The sequence below is a fragment of the Taeniopygia guttata genome, chromosome Z (genome assembly GCF_048771995.1).
Source record: "Taeniopygia guttata chromosome Z, bTaeGut7.mat, whole genome shotgun sequence".
In the NCBI taxonomy this organism is placed as follows: domain Eukaryota; kingdom Metazoa; phylum Chordata; class Aves; order Passeriformes; family Estrildidae; genus Taeniopygia; species Taeniopygia guttata.
The window spans coordinates 52,726,876-52,742,123 of record NC_133063.1 but is presented as its reverse complement, the minus strand read 5'-3'; the positions used below and the strand labels follow the sequence as shown (position 1 = coordinate 52,742,123).

Sequence of the window (15,248 nt, the reverse complement as noted above, 5' to 3'; positions counted from 1 at the left end):
AGCAACGTCACCTTCTTTATGGTTTAGTACATTGTCACTTGACTAGTATCAGCTTTGGGAAGAAGCATAGGGAAAAGACAAATTAGCAACTCTGCACATTAAATATTGGCTGCTTTGTGATTTGTTTTCCATTTGAAATCTACAAGACAAACAGCTGTTAGCAAGCTTTTCAGTGTAAGCCCGAAGAGACTTTTGTTGCGGCTTAAATCTGTAGTGGCCAACTTTCCTAATAATCTTTGAGTTACTGAATGAAAATATAATTGTCAATAATGTACATTATGGCAGAGAATTATGCCATCAGAGCAAAATGAGTGTCCTTTAGCAATCAGGCTTAATGTTTCCTCATTTTGAAAGTTTAAGTATAAATTTTGATAGTATTTTAACAAAAAATACTTAGGAGGCCTTGTTACACTTTTAAGGAGGGAGGTTTCAGTTTCTTGTTTCAATGGAAAATAAAAAGATTATATTTGAAGCCTTGTAGGAAGGATATATGTCATCACTACCTATTACAGCCAGTTGAGGGTACAAAGCATTAAACTCAAACACCTTGACTAACCAAATTCAATGCCAAAATCTAGATTTTATTCTTTCAATGTCAGTAGCAGTTCCACATTATGTGCCAAGGATTATCACTTGTTGAACTTAGTAGAAAGCTTTGAGTTATTTTTCACAACTATGGTTGTGAATGGGAATTCATAAACTCAGAGGAACAGCACCTTACCTTTGTATTCTCTGTCAATTCTCTGTCAATGTGATCCATCTCACCTAGGTTGATGTTGGCTGGACTGAAATTCCATGCAAAGAATGAAGGATCTACAGCAATAAAATTTTTTAATTTGATTTTTTTTTCCTGAAGACCTACTTTATACTACTCTAATCAAAATACCAAAGTAAAACTGATCAGGAAAAAAATGCATTCTATCTCATTTTTAACAAAAAAAAAAAAAAAAAAAAAAAAAAAAAAAAGAGTTCCACACATTGGGTGCTGCAGAGATTCATAATGCAGTAAGATAGCAATCCCAGATTCTGTAATTAGTGACTTTTAGTGCATTTATCAGATTTTCCGGAAAGGCAATGGCCTTTTCATCCTTGAAGATACAAAAAACCTGACAGAAAAACAGCCCTGAGCAACTTCGTGTAGGTGACTCAGCTTTGAGCAAGGGGTGAACTTGGTGATCTCCAGACATGCCATCCCACCTCAGCAGTTTTCTGATTAATTCAGAACCAAAGAAAACATTCTCAGAGGTTTTCAGAAGTTAGAATAACTTGTTTGAGACCAGAAAGTCCTGTCTGAAAAAGCTCAAATCCAGAACTGGATGTTGTTCAGAACAGTGAATTATGGAAGCTGAAAACCATTCAGTAACTGTGCAGGTTGCACTGATTATCATTTACCTATATTTTCCATATGCAAACGAGAGATTCAGAATTTAGGCTTGACTGAGACTGGCATTCCAAAATGCTTTAACTGTACTGAACAAGACTACTCACTGAAGTTAGATTGTATTAAAAAAACAAAAAAAAAACTGCTCAAGGACATTCTCCTGATTGTCCAAAAATGTATAGATCCATATTTATTCAAGCCTGAATTGATCAAAACCCACAAATTGATCAGATGAAAAGGAGATACAAAATCAGTGATACATACATGTTTCTTGTAAGTATGGAAATAAAAACCCTAAAGGCATTGAGTAATACCTGTCAAGTCAGGTAGCTAGGAACAGACGAAAACGGCTAAAGAGACCAAGTTTAATACGCCTAAACATGCTGACTAAAACCTGCAAATTAAGAAAAAGAAAACTGATATAACTCAGAAATTAACAGCTTATTTGAAGAATCTGCTCATTGTCCAATTCCCTTTAATATATTTATCAGAAACTTGAATGAAAACATAAAACCTTCACTTATAAAACTTCATTGTGACATAAAACTGATCAGTCATTTTAATCCAGCATTAAAGAATTAACAGTCCTTAAACCAGACAAAGAGCACAGGCTATGCCTTTATGTTATGGAAATACTTTTTTCTCGAAATCTGTAGCTCAGACAGTAGTTCAGAGAATAAATATGCTTTGTCAGAAAAGCTGAAGTGCCTGTCTTGACCTCTTTTATCTGAATTCACCCCTTTGGTTGCACTAGTGTGGGTGTTTGTCAGGTCTACTCCATAAAGTAGAGAGAAGATCTAAGTTCAAAACCAAAACAGACTTTTTTATCATTCTTTTTGTAACCCAGTCATTGTCCCAGTTCATTTTGCGGGAATGCCTACTAGTTGTCTTGAAAGAAAAACAAACCCGAAGGAACATATACTTTTTGTAAAAAAGCCCTCTACTTACATTATATAGCCCAGTACAGGAAAGGAAGGATAGATTCCTTGAATGTTGAGAAGTCTTTGGTTAATAGTTTGTCTCTGCAGTTGTGTCCCTTCAAGTTTTTTTCTTAAATAAAAATCATTATGTTGAGGTTTCAATGCATTTGTAATATCTATTTCTGGCCTATTTTTTTTATCTTATCCTGATCAGAAAGCATTCACATCAAAAGAAGATATAAAGTTAATTATACATGTATAATCATGCTAAATATCTACATGATAGAAAAAAAATAGCAGGCATTGAACAAAAATTTCAAATAGCTGGGACCTGATAAGAGGGTCTAAAGAAATCAGTTTTGATAGATGGGTATCTTGTTGGTATCAGCCTCAGTTGTAGATAGTTGTATCATCTGTAATTCTTTTTCTTATGCCATTATTTATGAAGCATATTTCTTTCAGAACATCAGGATCAGCATCTTGTTTGATTATTACATTTTCCCTTCTTAGACTTGGAAGATTAGAATATTGTGATCAAGACTTTCTCTCTGTATATGTGCAATAACACAGAAATTATTTATAAGTAGAACAATCACAAAGGCAGCAATTTGTGCAAGTTGAAAGTGCAACAGAGCCTCAAAATAGAAACATGATGCCACAGCCCTTTTCTAGGAGTATGTGCAAGTGCTGTCAATTAGGTCTAACAAGGGAATATTTGTAACTAAAAATAAGTAAGAAAGAAAAACAGAATTTACATGAGCTATACACTGTACATTAAAAAAAAATCCTAACTTCTACCCCATCTCCCAACAGCTGTTAGCCTGAATGGATTCACTGTTTTGTCTTAAGCTTCTGAAAGATACCATTTATTTATTTATTTATTTATTTATTTATTTATTTATTTATTTATTTATTGTGTCGCAATGCAAGGATATATATGTTTTGTACTCTTCTGGAAAGGTTTCTGTATGTTCATGGATGTTTACTTCTACTCTGGTGGAAATCAATGAGCTGTCTCAGCAGTTTGTATTTCAGTCTCGCCTCAAAGTGGAACCAGGCTACAGCTTCTCCAGCACTTTTACTGCTTAAATTTTTTACACTTCAGCTTTTTGTGCTTATGTACAGCATGTTCTCCCTCTCAGTGAAATATCTTTCCCTATAACAGAGAGAAAGTATCCCTGGCACACTTCAACTTAGAATAAGAAATTATAGCATTACAAGCAGCAGTAGGGTCTCAGGTTGCAGAATCTCCCTTACCATTTTTAGAAGTGCCCATTACATCATGAATTCAGTGAACAAGAGGAGATCAATTTACCATCACAGATGCCTGTTTTTCTCTCCCATTCATTCACAATGAAGCTGCATCCAGTGTTTATCCACCTCTTTAATGCATCATTGAGGTATAATACCTTTCTGTGTTCTTAATATAAACTTCCAAATCAATGTTCCAGGGTGAAAAGACAACTTTTTCCTGTTGCTGCTTCTCTGTCACCTCAGTGATGTGCATCCCAGAGCACTCCCATGAAAGAGCTGCAGTGTCCATACTAGCTGCCAGCTTGAAAAAAACCAGCCTCATTCCTGAACCCTGTCCTTTCCCTCAATTTATAAGGCTTGTTAATTGCAAAAGCATTAAAGTTATGTGACCTTGTGATAAAGAAAACAAATGTTACAAAAAAATTTAATATATAAATATATAACTGTGAAAAAGAGAATGCACCTAAATATGGATGCCTAATAGTAATGGAGAAAGAAGAGATTTGGTGCCAGCATGTCTCTGAAGTGGGGAGAGAGCAGTGATGAAGGATACCCATCACAGTCTCTGAAGAGCAGAAGTGAGAATGCAGAATGGTCCATTGCTAGGGCTTAGATGTGGTCCTTTAGGAGCTAAAGGTAGTAGTTGGTAATTTCTGTGCTGAGAGGGTTTGTGTTTACAAACCTACATGTTGAAGTGCTTGCTGTGAGCTCATCACTGGCAGCTATTTTCATACCCATCTCACCTATCCTGATTGCAAGGCTATCAAATTGCAGACTCATGTTGGGATTAGATTTGCTGAGGACAGTGATGCAGAGGTTTCTGAGTTGGCTTTTCCTCTGCATCCCATGATGGGTCCCCATGCCCCCTTGGCAGTCACCCCCTCAGTCAAAAGCATGGTAGTGTGGACTTAGCTTGATGGTTTTCATGCATGGGCACTGGGGCTGAGACTCTCCTCAGGGTAGCCCTGGGAGCAGCCTGATATTTTGGTTATTTGGATTTTCTACCACTGCTCTCCTTCCTCCTCCCCCTCCAGCTCTTGTCTCTCTGTGTTGCTTTGAGGTTGTGCAGCTTTTATCAGGTATCCTGACAAGGATATAAGAGGTTGGGTGCAGCATCACAAATATGTGTTGCTTCCATATGTAAGCTTCTGTGTTTGCATATCACAGCTCAGCATTCTGTGAATTCATTGGGGCTGAGTCAAGGCTGCTGTGGAGATCTTTGTCCCTATGCACTTATTGAGGTCTGTAAAAGAGCACCTTTAAAGAGACAGAAACTTTAAGGAGAGTTTGCATCACCATATTTTTATGGTTTTTAAGGACAATCTGAAATTTTCTGTGAAATGATAAATGTTGCTCTTTTTGCTTCTCTGTCCCTGAAATTGCATATCAAATTCATTTGTGTTAGGTCTCTTAAAATCCAGCAAATACAAGGTTTGAAAACTAAGTTAATGTGTCTTGTTTATGCCATTTATACCCATTTTTTCTTGAAGCTGTGTAGTTCTGTCAGATAAAGGAGCAAATGTCTTCCAGCTCAGCAAAGTGCATTTGCTACCTGCTGTCATAAAGCAGCTAAAGCTGAAATATCATGGGGACTTCACTGTCCCAGTCCCTGTCACTATTCTCTTATTCTGCAGCTACAAAGAGCATGTTGTTACATAACTAACATAATTTTTAGTGTCACAGCAGGCAGCTAGTGAAATGGAAACTGAGAACTGGGTTATTTTAGCTGGGAAAGAAAATGAATATATGAGATTATTCAGATGTACTTTATTTACAAATAGAAAAGTTTTTTGAAGATCTCTGAAGAACAGCTGTTCAGCAGCAAAATTCTCACCAGCTCCATTTAGGCAACAAGACATGTCACAGCTCAGATGCCTCTATTTAAACTCTTGTGCTGTTGTGAGTTAATTTAGAGATTACAGTGTTTATCTAAAAACTCTATGGCAGAACATTTTGCTGTTGCTTTTAAACTGGGTGCTCAGAGTGGTTCTAGTGTTTTCACATGCCTGGGCCTAAATAGACGTGGCCTGATTTGCAGAGGTGTGATCAATTCTAGGTCCTATTGAAATCAATGGGAACTGATGAGTGCTCAGTTCTTTTGAAAACCAGGCCATTTATATATAGGTGCCTAAATATGGCACCCAATTTTGAAAAACCTGGCTCTAAGACCATATACCATCTTTCTCCTTTTGATATCTGGGTCCCTGCTGTAAGAAAGGGTAGGAAGGGTAATGAAGAAACAATTGTAATGAAAAGAAGCCAGAAATATTTCTGAGTACTTAATACCGTGTAACTATAAAAATATTTTTTAAAATCATTTAAGGCAAATGTCTGTTGGAGTAGAATTTCCTCTTCTGTATTTACTCTGTTTTGCACTAAGACAAAGCAAAGCAAATAGCTACTCCTGTGCATATGCAAATGGAGTTACTGTCTGGGAATGAAAGTTGCAACAAAATAAAATTCAGATAGAAGATAAAGACACAAACAAACAAACAAAAACAAAAAAAAAAACCAAAAAAAAGAAAAAAGAAAAAAAAAAACAAAAAACCAACCAAACAAAAAAAAAACCCACATCTGTGGTGCCATAAAAAAAAGATATCAGATTTATTTTTTCCTTCTCATATACAACAGAAAAATATATGCTGAAATTCATTAGTGGACAAATATTCACTCACCAACTCTCCTACTTTCTACAGTATCATGAAAGCAACTTTCCATAGAGTATATTTCCATATTCCACCATTTTTTTACAGAATATATAGCAGTTTTACATTTTTTACTCAGTATGCTGCAAAGCAGAAAAGAATTATGATCTGTTATTGCAATAAAAGCTCTGCCAGATAATATGGTTAGAGGCTTTTGAAAAGCTCACAGCATCCAGAGGAACTCATTTCAGCAGTGCCATTAGCATCCTCTCAAGAAAAACATTCAGAGCCTTCAGAACAGAATTTTATTTGTGGTTACACAACTGTATGAAAACTCATATAATTGATTCCAGAAACTGAATACAAGCTGAAGCATTAGAAATTCTTATTTTTCATGCTGTGATCATAAGATTACACAAAGAAAACATTTGGGGCCTATGTCAGGTTTGCAAGCCCCCAGGTTCTTAATTTGTGAGCTTTTTGGGGCAATCATGAGAGTTAGTGACTTGTGTTTTTCAGGTTATAGACTGGGTAATAGTGGTATTTCCAGTCTGTTTTCCTATAGCCTTGTTCCATGTTGATCCTCCTACATTTAATAAGGTGTAATCTTTGAACTTCTTTTGGGGTGAGGATTTCTCCTTATGGATCAGCTAGTATCTAATATTGTTTGAGCTTTGTGGCCTTATTTTTGGATGAGGAAGAGATATGGGAGCTAAAAGGTGATCTGTCTCCTCTTTCCAGCTAGCTTATTTTCCTGAGTATGCTAAAACCTAGCCTATGTTCCCTTCTGTTGGATGTTTAGCATTGTGGTAACACAGGGGCACTATGAGATTCAGAGAGGATGGTACTTTTTTTTGTTGCTGTTGCTCAAGAAGCCAAGCTAGGGTGAAATTTGATTGTTATAGTATCACATAATTCTAGAGCTGATGTTTTGAGAAAAAATGTTAAAACTAGATGGAGTTTAGGACAAAGATGGAAAATGATCGTTTTCTTTTTAATTTTTAGCAGGAGGCAAATTTTGAGGCTGAATTGCACATATTTTCTGAGCATAATTGGTACTTTCAATTTAAAGTTGGGATTACCAATAGGTCAGGTTAATGTGGGTTTACCTGTAAAAGTGATGTTGGATCATTTAATCAATGTCTCTGAAGTGTGCTCAGATTTCAAACAAAACAAAGCAATCCTTTGAAGTCAGGTGTAAAAGATAGCACTGAGGTTCACTTTAGTTGAAGGCGATGGGTACTTTACTTTTGTCAGTGATCATGTCATATTCATCAATATAGATGCATTTCAACCATGGTGTCTCTCTTTTGACTGATATAAATTTGTGAACTTCAAAGAAGTAAAGGGTAATTCACCAGTTTAGAAGAAACTGAAGACCTGGTTTATTGTACTTCAATATACTTTGGAGCTCAGAAATACTCAGGCTCTATTTTAGGTATATCTAAGGGTTACATGTTTTAATGGGCAAAATGCAGAATAATTTCTGGAGAAAGTTAAACCAAGAGGGATAGTTATAATGTAAATTATAAATAATGAAAGAATTAGGTGATCAATTTCATATAATCTCCCTGAATTGTATTCAAAGACCTCAACATCTCCAAAGACTCTGGTGTTCCCAATACTGCAGGGTATTTGTGGAAGTTGGTGGGTACTTACCCAATAATCTAAGAAAGAATGTTAACTCTTTCCTGGTTTGAGATTCATTTGCCTCACCCTCTTCACAGACCTTGTGGAGGTCAGCTGCTGTTTCCTTGTCCAGAGCAACAAGTGGCCTTTTCATTTCTGTGACAAGAGGCACTGATCTCGGTACAGACCCACTAAGCAGATCTCCTTGGGTGGGGGAATGCTGCCACATAAACCCTGCTCTGTAGGGAGCATCCTGATGGACACTACCCCTGGGAAGGCAACAGTGGGCAGCTTGGGAAATGAAAGGACATGGAATCAGAAGAGACACATAGGAGCTTCTGTACTTTTCATGTGATCTCACCTACTGCAATACACCTTGGGATGTTAGTCATATAAAAGCAAAGTTAAAATACTGGCAACCGAAATCCTTTCTGTAGGGATAGCTGAGAGGAAAGGAAGTATCTGCACAGTTGAAAGACCCTTACAGTTTAGATTAATCTTAGGACTTGTAACCATTTTTATATTTAGTGATTGTTAATGAGGATTTGTTGTCATTTCACGATATGCTTCCAGACCACATGGGTACTTGGTTCCTTTGGCTTTCCTGCAGAAAATCTGTTCTCTGTGCTTAGCCTTCCTAAGCCTCTCTGTTGCTGTTGTCGTCAGCAGTAATACTGGTCCCCGAATGCAATTAGTTTCTGTGTCACATTGACAGCTTTATGGGTTTCTGGTGTGTATTACCTGGAAAAACAGGTTTTCTGCACAGATATGATTGTTTTATTAAGAATTACAAGGACACGTAATGACAGAACCACATGCCCAAAAGCTTGTGTCCCTTTCCAGCTGTTTTTTAGTCTTCAAGCCTTATAATTCTTGTATCATCATATATTGTAGCATAGTTACAACTACAGATATATTAAACTCATTTAATTCTATTTGAGTAGTGCCTGATAGTTTTTGAGTTGCTGCATTTGTGTCAGCGATTGTTAGAAGTTGCCAGATACAGTAGCCAAAAAAGTCAAGGCTGTTGCAGCTGCACGTTCCCAGGTCGAGCTAGCAGTGAAGCTGAACCTGTGTTACCACTAGGCCATACATGCATACATTTATATATACATATACAAGTGCATTCACAGCCACACTGATCAAAACAGGCAGAAAACATGGTAGCCCACAAAAATAGGCAGCCCATTCCCATGTACAGCAAAATATAGATGTGTATAAATATCTACATATGGAACATGGATCCCATCAGCAGCTGGGATCTGGACACTGAGGAATTTTTGAGGAATTCCCAGCAGTAGTGGGAGAATCTTCGCTTGCTTTCTCAGTTGGCCTTTTGGGAACCTGCAGGAATAAGATGTATTTCTCTAGCTCATTTACTTAACCTGGTAGTCACTAAAATGGGAGGAGGATGCTTCCTTTCTTGTGCTTTACTCTTACAGAGAACTTTTTCACAAATACAAAAACGTCAGCAAAATGTGCCTGCATGTGTCCTCATTGTCACGGTGTCCTCTGCAGCTTTACCAAGGATGGTAATGAATGGGTGTCAGGAGGAATCTTCTTATCCTCTGCTCTAATAACTGAAAAAAGGAAGCAGGAGGTTGTGTAACTGAACTGAAAAATGTCAAATAGCCACATGGAAAAAATCCCTTGGAATATTCAATTAATAATAATGTAAATATATTCAGAATTGGATTTTAGTAAATAATACTTCTAATGAATTATTGCAAGATTAGTCATGTTGTTTTTCTGAGAAATTAGACTCCATTAGTCAGTACCTTAATGCCAGACATTAATAAATTGCAGACAAGTTTTAATAAAAAATTACCTCTTCTGTACAGAGGGACGATAGCAGTGTAGTCATTTTGGTATCTTAACATGAGCTGGCTGTGAGTTCAGAGTAATAAGACACCGAAAAATAATAATTCTCAACTTTTGGAGGGGACTTAGAGGAAGGCTGAACATAAAATATTAGAAAGTCATTGTGCAAGTGAAAGTAATGGTGAAATTAACTCTGATGTAATCTTGGATGCCAAGTAAGGAATTACAAAATTTAGTATGCAAAGTATTTTCATTTTCCTGCTAATCTTAATTTCTGTATATTGAAATGCAGATTCTCCTATCTTAGAAATAAACTTTACCCTGTAGCTGAAACTTCTGCTGCAGAAAATATTAGGGAGTCTAAAAAGTACAGTAGATGTATAGGAATATCTTATCCAATCCCCTCTCAAACTTTGCTTTTGTTTGCTCTGTCATGTCAGATGCATGTGAGTTTGTCTAAAAGCTATTAGCCATTACTCTGTTTCATAGCATTACAGTTAGGAAAGGTAAGAAATAAGTCCAACCCTAATTTTGTGCATCTCCCTGCCTGAGGAGCATTTCCTGTTGTCTGGCAGTTGTAGTACATTGTGTGGGCAGGCGCAGGCGTGCACATGTGCCCTGTGTTGTGAGCCCTGCCGTGTCTCAGCCAGTGTCAGCAGAGCTGCAGCCCATAGCTGGAGCACACGCTGTGAGCACCAGTTACCCAGTGCTGCTGCCTTAGGGCTCTCTGATGCCTCCCCCAAGACCCTCTCCTGCTCTCCCTCCCCAGCTCTGTCTGCTCATGAGGGAGCAGCTAGCAGCACCGCTGCTTGTGTGACTTGAATGGGAATAATTTGGAGGATTACCTTGCTGCTGCCTATTTCCTTGCATAAGGATAAGAGAAGTTCTATATTTGTCTGTGTGCTCTACTCTAAAGATATTATTTGTCCTGTCAAAGAGTAAACCTTCTGGATCAGTTTATTCTAAGCAATGAAGTGGGGTTCTGTGATAATTCAGATTATAATGGCATACTGTGTTGGTGAAACAGACCAAGACATTTGACGTCTTGTTTCCATATCACCAAAGGAGTGAATGAAGTACATGATGAGCAACTTAGTGAGGTAATTTAGGTACCTTTTTGTGTTCTGTGCAAAGTGGTATGTTTCCAAGTGCACACTAAAAGCCTGTTTGAAAGATTTATGCTGGGGTTACAGTTGAGAAATATTCCTTTATTTCTAGTAGTGTGTCTTGTAGCTGGATTTTGAATTGCTTGGAGTCTTCTAATCGGCTTTACTGGTAGACCTGCTGAGAAAGCATTGCAATTGTCCATGTGGAGTGCAAGAAAGAAATGTAGGGATTAGATATATGAATAATTTTTGGACACAGGCAGTATGAATTGGTGAGGAAAACTTCATAGGTAATGACAGGCTAATTTAACTGCAGCAGTAATGAGCCAAGAGCCCAAAGAAGTTGATTATTTTTCCTTTCACTTTTATTCTGAGATTTGTTCTTTGTTAACTTTCTTAGAACCAAATCGGAAGATTCAGTACCATTTTCCACCATCAGGTCCCAAGGGTCAATGTGTGAATTTAACTGATTTGTAGTTTTTCTGAAAACCTGCCAGAGTCTGCATAAATAGGCTCATCTCTGTATGTTCACTTAAGTGTGCATGAGGTTGATCCATTAAAACCCTTAGATGACCTATGAGTCTAAATTCACATGCTAAAGCTGCAATTACATTATTTGAAAACATTTGATCCCAAAGCATTTTCCCAGGCTATGAAAATGAAACTGAGAATTGCAGTTCCTGTTGTATTTCAGATTCGTCTCTGAAGAGACATGGAGGTGAAATGCTGTTGTGCACTCCTGTTTCCCCTCCATCTGAGATGGGGTGAACTGGTAACCCTGGGCTCTAGAGCCTGGAACTGTGCAAAGGGGCCTCCTTATAACTGGCCAAGTTTACAAAATACTTGTTCTGTCTTGTGGCTGGCCAAGGACAGCCTGAATCTCTGTGTGAGATTTAGAGAAGCAATATTTGGCTGAAATTTTGAATTAAAGCTGTTATTTTGAACAGAAACCACTAGAACTGTTACAGCAAAATTCCCCAAACAGCAGAATAGATATTTAGCAAATATCGAACATTAAGTGTTCATGCTTACTAACTTTTCGTGAGCTCTGCAAGAAGAATTAAGAAAACCTGTTTTTACGTCTGTCCACTGATACTCCCTTTCCCAATCAGAAAGTATACTGATACTGCTGAATGCCGCTGCCTACTATCCCCAATCCTTTGAGGTCTTATTTGGGTGAAATATCTTGACTCCTCCTTTTACCCCATCCTGCCTTACTGAACTGGTTTTACTATGCTCTTTTGCATTGCCTTCTTTTGTTCTCTGTTTGGTCTGAGTGTGGTTCCCCTTGAGAGACATAAAAGTTCATCTATGTCAGCTCACCAAGCTTTTAAAAAAGCTCAGTGGTTTTATTCTGTTTTTATGCAGAGGAATAAATCCCAGTTTGAGCTTCTTGTGTGATCAGTGCCATGTGATCTCAGAGTACAGGTGATGAAGAACTGAACAAATAAATGCATAAGATGTCTCAATCAAGCATCAGAAAGGAAAGGGAATTGGCTGAAAGCACCACTGTAGAACCTCTTTCTTAGTTTGCATGTCATCAGTACCGAGCAGAAGGGGCAGACACTGTATTAAGCTGATCTGTCACAGACCATAGATTTAACTGGGATCCTTGTAAAACTTTCTCTGAAGAATAAAGTTGTAAGAGATAGGGAATGTGATGGGGATAAATTGGCCCCGGTTGTCCTTGACTCATAAAAATTTAACTTTGGGTAGATGAAGGCAGTAATTAATAAGGGAAAAAACCCAATAACCTCTAACCACTTGTTGAAGTAAGACAAAAAAGTCAGTAATCTGTATATCAAGGAGAGGTCCTTGTTTTATATTTTTAGGCCTTCTTGTAATGCATAGAGGTCACCTCAAAAAACACTTAGTTATTGAACCTTATTTCACATTTCATAATTTCCCTTTATCACTTAGAGTAATTTTAATTATCCACAACTGTTCTCCTTCCATGCAGCAGAAGAGTAGCCTCAGAGAACACAGAAGAGAGGAGGGGATATTTCCAAGTAGATGACTAGAGCATTGCACTAGAAAATCAAATTAGATTGCAATGAAATGCAGCTATACAAGTGCTATTACTTCAGTGAATTTTATGCAAAAATCTTCATAGAATGATGCAGTAGGATTTGCAGGATCTACATGCATGAGCATAAACTTCAGAGAAAAGAATATTATTGAGGAGGCACTCTGGTCTGCAGGATGATGTCAAGCAAGCTCTTCAAATAAAATAACGTGGTTTTAAACAAGAATGAATCTACATTTAGGCAGGTAAAAAGATAACTTGCTAGTGATGCTACACCATTAGAATGATGCACACACTCCTGTTTCCTTGGTTTGTTGGGGTTTTTTTTCCCATTACATCAAGGCAACTGGTTATATGCTTAAAATAAGGTACTTGCTAAGTGCTTTCCTGGATTGGGACCATGGAATACCCAGCATTTGCAGGATTGATCTCCCATATCGTCTATGAAAAACCCTGTATTTCTAGGGACATATCCTTTATTTTTTCCTTTCTCTATTTTTATCACCATTGGGCTTAACAGAGTCTTATTGTGCTACTATTAATGTATCCCCTATCACCCAAGAGTTTACAAACTGATTATGAAGATTCCATACTTGCATTGGCATTAGTACTTTTAGAGTCAAATCCTTTCTCTTGTGCTACTGTTGGAGGTTTCCAAAGGAAAGGTTAAACAATTTATTTGGAAACATCCATTATAATACAGTGTTTCTGCACAGTGCTTTTTAAATAATCCATACAATTTCACAGATTCTTCAAATCTCGCAGACATTCTGGTAACATCTTTGAATTACTTGAGTGTGGAGATGAGTGGGTGGGCTTGATAGAGGAGGAAGCTGTGAAAAAAACCCTGCTATGTGGAACAGAGACTGTTAAATGACTTGTCTGGCTTTCTTATAGTTTGCACTGGATACTCTACCACTTCTGCAGTTATGTGGGGTTCTTCAGTCTGTATCCTGTATGACAGAATTATTACTATGACAGTATGATTAAATAACCTCAAAAATCAGGTAGACTGAAAGTTGATAAAAAATAAATTTAAAATAATAAAAACAGCTTTTCTTGCTGATGTGGTATTTGTGAAAATAATATCAGGATATTTCATAGGGGTGGAGGCAGATTGGATTGAGAACAGTGCTCCACCCTGGTGTCTGACAAAAGACGCAGGGCAGAGAGAGAGACAAATAGCTCTGCTTTCCAGTGATGCCAGCCTTCCTACACAAAGTTAAAATGATGGACGAAGTCCTGCTTGGCTGATTGTTTTTTTTCTCCACTGAATCAAAGCACTTGTTCATGCCCTTAAAATAAAGTACTTGCTAAGTGCTTTCCTGAGTTAGGCAGAAAATGCTTATGCTGCATCGCCTGCAAATGCACATTTGTTATTGAACAAACTAATGTATAAAGTTCTTGTTTGGTCAGATGCTGGGGTACTATTGCAAGAGAGGTCCATACCACGTAGATGGAAGGCAGTGAGAAATTTCTATTGCTGAGACAGCCTGATTGAAATGCTTTCATGATAGTAGTCAGTTTGGTCATTCTGAATTTGTAAAATAGAAAGGATTAGTTCTCTGCCAATATATTTTATACTTGCTGTAGTATTTTCTATAAAAAAATCTTCTTGAAAAATGTAGCAGCCCATATCTATAATCAGTATGGTGCATTAAAGGCCTGTTTTGGAAGCAGTGCACTTTTTATCAATGAACTGTGTCTGAAAGTAGCCTATGGTAGATCAATCCATTTTTCTATGAACAATCTCTCCAAAATAACACCAATATATCCCTTATTGACACAAGCTATAAAGCAAGGGGGAAAACAAAACAAAGGAAAACAAATTAATGCAAGAAATAAAAACTACAGTGATATATAGATGCTGTGGCTGACATGGCATTTGGCTTCATGCTGTTGCTGAGGAATCTTCCCCCCAGCCCAGCTCATGCTGAACTGAAGGAAATCAAATGCAAACTCAAGCATCTGAAATGGAGTTTCACACATCTGAGACAGGCAATTAATGTGATTTTTAGTTTTCCACTGTTTTGGTAATCTGGGAATTTTGAGTCAGGAGAAGGGGCTTTTTTTTTCCTAATTATTTATTTATTTGTAATATAAGGATTATTTATTTTACAAGTTTCTGTAAAAGTTGTTTATTTTATTGCTACTGGCTGATACAGAGAGAAAAACAATTAACTTCATTATGGTTTTAGAATTAGCATTTGCCCTGTTGTCAGGCCAGCAAAACAAAATTTCATATACCTTCTTTACTGTATATTTTTATTCCTAGGAATGCAGCTATGAAGAACCAGTCTAATCCAAAATATTTCAGCTGTCAAAAATTCAAATTCATAAGCTTATGAATACCCCTAGGTGGCACTAAATGCTTTTTTTGCTAAAAAATAATCAAACACTTTATATGTAAATAAAAGCAAAATCATAATAGCTTAATATATATGATGAATACATTACATATTTTCT

The 15,248-nt window shown here is 37.2% G+C and overlaps 1 protein-coding gene across 1 annotated transcript in view; it reads left to right on the top strand.

Moving 5' to 3' along the window:
• Nucleotides 1–15,248, top strand: part of HCN1 (hyperpolarization activated cyclic nucleotide gated potassium channel 1) — a 192,966-nt gene that overhangs the window by 69,357 nt on the left and 108,361 nt on the right. The gene's annotated exons all lie outside the window — the stretch shown is intronic.